The sequence below is a fragment of the Hakea prostrata genome, unplaced genomic scaffold, assembly GCF_041222555.1.
Source record: "Hakea prostrata isolate BN-2017 unplaced genomic scaffold, UWA_Hpros_2 contig_249, whole genome shotgun sequence".
Taxonomy (NCBI): domain Eukaryota; kingdom Viridiplantae; phylum Streptophyta; class Magnoliopsida; order Proteales; family Proteaceae; genus Hakea; species Hakea prostrata.
The window spans coordinates 28,603-32,688 of record NW_028291368.1 but is presented as its reverse complement, the minus strand read 5'-3'; positions in this window follow the sequence as shown (position 1 = coordinate 32,688).

Here is a 4,086-nt window from a genome sequence, read left to right as displayed (position 1 = left end):
CATATCCGAATGATTTAGGCATAAGAAGGTAATATGTTAAATGTGACTAGGAACAATAATTTATAAGAAATAATTCAAAATTACTAAGTATTGGCATCAAATTAGGGTCGATACCACATTTAAGCCCAAAATGACCAAAATTATCCCCCGGAATGGGTGTTCGAAATCTCCCGATATTTGGGCAAAATCTAGCCGAAACATTGGCGAGATTTCAACATTTCAGCCGGTTCAGCAGGTAGTGAACCGGCGATATGGAAGGAAATTTCATTCATTGGACAGGACTCCACTTCCAATAACAAAAATGAACCAAATTCTAGCTTGGCCACTTAAGTGGCAATGTTACATGTTGTCCAATATGGTGAACTTGGAATATCACTAGTTACCCACTCTTACTTCTCCATTAACTTTGAGATTGAAATGACCATTTTGTCCATGGTTAAAGTGAAATAAAAGTTTTTTTTTTTTGCTTTATAAACCTTACTTAATTTTTCAAATTTACGAAAAAAATCTCCATGTGGGCCTCACTATCATAATTTGTTGTGTGGTCCAATCCCATCCAGCTTTGAAAATATTATGGAAAATGTTTGCAATGATCTTTAAGCTAAGGCAAGTAGAGAGAAGAACTTAGTTGCTTTAAGCTCTCTAAGTCTTTCTTCTCTTTTAAGCTCAAAATGAAACTTTCGATATCTTGATCCCCACTTGTTATTGTATGGCAGTCGATTCGTAGAGCCGAGGAATCTCGGCAGAGAGAAGATATTCATAAGTCAGATCTAGGTCGAAAGGTGTGAGCCGCTTGCATTTCTTCACCTCAGGCTTCTTCACCTCTAACAATAGAGGTTGTATTTTCTTCACATTTCTCCATCATATATTAAAAGGAGGAGCATATGTATCCATCAAAAGGAGTATCAACACTGAAAGGTGGGGTTCCAGCTTATTATGTAATAGAGAAATATAAGGGGAACATAAACAGGTAGAGATTGACATAAATGTCAATTGTGGTCAAAGATGTAGGAAGTTATTTCCAAATTTTATCCTATGACTCGATAATAATAAAACAAATTTTACAAAATAAAAAAACAATATTTATTAAAAATTGCTAATATTTTTAACAAAATATGATGCAAATGAGCAATCATCTATTCCAATATAAACATGGCCACCAGGGATTATCCATAGAGATAGAAATTGATGCAATGTGTTGACCACATTTTGAATTTATATATATATTAGACTAAATAGATGTAATGTGCTTGTATGTTTTTTACTTCTTATGATTATATGCGTCCAAAATCTGCCCAACCTTTACATACCTGAGGATGAACCTGCAAAACAAGTTTGACGTGGTCTGATCATGGGGTCGGGAGGCCACCTTTGAAAGTTAAGTCAGTTAAGGAATTGATCACAAAGCTTTGGCGAGTTGCAAAGCATAAATTGAATATGAAAGTAAGGTAAACGATTCAGATACCTCGTCTGTGCTAGGCTACTTGTTTATATAGGTTTTACCTCTTGTTCTTGGCTGTGGGATTCGTTCATGATCTCTATTGGTGGCCGTCATATTATAGGGTTTTCACCTTCTTCAAGAGTAGTTATCTAACTGGGCACGATCCCCACTTTCGTTGATGAAAGTTATCTGTTATGACTTGATCACGTACCTCGAAATCCTTGGGGCCACTTTACATCCATAACAGGTAAGTCATTCATCTTCACGCAACTGTTGAGAGCTGGTTAAGACCGGTCTCGATTAGTCTATGGCAGCTGCCAACCGGGTTTGATGACCCGTGGTTCGACCTTGTTATGATTACTCGACCGAGGTTCAACCGGCTTCGGTAATATTTTATCTTCATCAGATTAATATAGTTAAACTTTTATCTAAAAAAATAAAAATAAAACAATATTTGTTGTAATAACATGCGGCCTCCGGTCTCAATGAAAAACACAATCCAATGTCCTCAAAAAAAGAAAAAAAGAATGGTTGATTTCATTTACTCATTCGTTTTTTTGTTTGATTTTTTTCATTAATTGTTCACTTAATTTTTGCTTTCTCTGTTAAAAAGTTAATTTAATTTGTAAAATTAAAAATACTTTGGTTTTTGTTAAAAAAGAAAAGAACAAAAAGAGAGTTTATTAATACACCCGTTTAAAAATTCGAATAAAAACATCCTTACCGATTCCCCCACCCGCTTTTTAGGTTTTAATTAATTAGTCAATTTATTTTATATTATTATTATTATTATTATTATTTACAAGCGTAAATCGCAAGCGAAGTTCAAACGACTCCATTAATCCGCTTAAATACCCACTACGCGTTATACCCAACAAAAAAAAAAAAAAAAAAAAAAAAAACTACGCATTGGAATTTAAAACGACTCATCCCGCGCAAATTATAAATACGACTTCACTCCGCAAATGTCTTCACTCTGCAAATGTTTACTGTTCGTCTGCCTCGTTCCACCACTGCTTCCCATATTCATCCTTTCGGTTGAATACTTTGATGTTCGTAGTTGATCATTTTTCTTTTCTTTAATTCAGAGGAACTCCTAGTATATGGTTCTGGTCTTTATGATGTTTGCAAATCCTGTAGCGGTTGAATACTTTGATGTTCTTGTAGGTTTTAGTTTGATCAAGTATCAATAAATTCTTTCACTTTCACTTGGAAGCGATGGGTTCACTCCTCGATCTCGATCGTCTTATACTGTAATCTCAATAATTTTGCGGAAAAGAATCGACAAATGCGAGGAGAGTGGTCTCGATGCAACCAACGCGGTCGGCTTAAATTCCGATGGGAGTTAGAGCGATCGTTTCAGTCTTAACCTATATCTGTGAATTGGTTGACAACGGCATCGAGCCCGGTAATTTACGAAGCTACGACGTGGCCAACATTGTCGCCGGATGGAGTAGAGGTAATTCGAAAAAGCTTATTGATTCGAGATTACTGCTGATATTTTTAGGGTTAAGAATAAACATGGGATGGTGATGAGTTGTGCAGATATGTGATATTATTGTTATATATTTCCTGTTTTTGGTAGGATCGCAGATGCTCTTTGCCCATTATCAATTTTGTTGTATTATATGTCCGATGTGATTTATGGTTATTAAGTTTTTCATTTTAAGAAAAATCATGCAAATTTCTTACACATCTTTTGGTATCTTCTATAATTGGGGATTTTCATCGATAACATGCACATTTCTGAGAGAATATAATAATTCCAGGTGTTTTTTTTTGTTCATATCTGCATATCTGAGTGTTGGAAGAATCCATAGAGTTGGGAGCAGGCCAGTGATGCATGTCATTGGGTTGTGTTCAATAGCTACAGAATCTTCACTGTAGTTGGTGAAGTTATGATGTAAATTATCTTTTGTGACGGTGTTTCTCATCTCTATTGATTAGAGTATCACCATGGCTTGTCAAGAAGTTTGAGGAGGCAACTTTGGCAGGTGTAGGAACATTCTAGGCTAAAGGATCCTGACTTAGCTTTATGCTACGGAAACCCTTTTACAGGCAAGATAGCTGGATATTAATAATGATCAGAATAGGGAAGTTAAATGCCAACAACTCAGAAGATAAAAAATATTCCCAAATGCAGTTATAGTATGTGACTGTATTGTGGAAGTCTTAACAACTCTTTTAGAACCTTCCAGTGGTTCAATGTCTGGATAGATAGGTAGCTGGAAAAAAATTATTCCTTAGAAATTCCAGATATAGCTGCCATTAAGAATAAGAAAACTAGAGACCTTGACAAGGCAGGATTTGGCCATTAATGGCAAGTTGCTAGGTAAGAACGCAAAAGTACCCTAGGGATTCAATGATTAAATGCATAAACATTTCCACTTTATAGTTCCAGCAATACCTCAGATCCAATGTCTTATATGCTTGTTTTCATTCTATAAGGTTGAAGGTGCATTTCCGCCCTGAGTGTTGCCCTTCTCGATTTCAACACTCGATTTTAATCACAATTCTATTCTTGTGCTTATGATTGTATTATTTATAAGGTTGTTGAGGGTGTGTCTCCACCTTGAGATTCACCCTCCTAAATATTGACACTTGATATCAATCATAATTCTGTTCTTTCCCTTGGGATTATACTT